Raw genomic sequence first — 789 nt, 5'->3', positions numbered from 1 at the left:
AACATCTCTACTTTTCTTCCTCTTCTGCCCTTTCCTTCTTTCCCCTTCTGTTAAGACCTGCTTATCTATGTATCAGCCAAGGGAGACAACTCTCTAACAATCTTCATGTAAGACAGTAGTTATGAATAGTTTCAGGATGTAACATCAGAAAGCTTCCAAACATCAGAGATTTTTTTGAACAGTCTCCAGGAAGAAAAGATGGGGATAAGAAGATACAGTCACTGTGAAATGCAACTTCATATTCTTCTGAATAATAAACAGTGACAGAAAACAAGATACAATTATCTTGGTTTATCTTTTTTTTTTTTTTTTGGTTACAGTTATTCTGGAAGTATTAGACTAGTTGCCTACCAGTAAACATATGAAGTACCACCCTTCTCTAAGCCCTCCAAAGGCCACTAGAGAATGGCTTTATAGAATTTTTTAAAAACATTTCCACCATTAGATGTAACAGTTTATTTGAACAGAATCTATTTGTTGTGAGGAAGTAAAGAGGGATAGGAAATCATTGTTAGGTTTTGGCAACTGTATTGATAAAAAGCAAAATTTACAACTGTGTGATAAACAACTGGACAGAACGTAACCAATGTTCTCTCAAAATTTAATATCAATCTGAAAGAAGACAATTTTCTTCAAAATAAAATGTGACATAACTTTACAGCATGTAAGTTTAAAAGAAACTTATCTTCAACTGCTGCATTAATAAATCCATACGAATATAAATAATCTGATTTAATCACATTTGTCATTTCCAGTTACAATCGAGCCATTACAAGCAAATATAAGTTA

Source organism: Phaethon aethereus (genome assembly GCF_964289735.1).
Source record: "Phaethon aethereus genome assembly, chromosome: 2".
NCBI lineage: Eukaryota > Metazoa > Chordata > Aves > Phaethontiformes > Phaethontidae > Phaethon > Phaethon aethereus.
Note: the sequence above shows the minus strand (reverse complement) of the source record.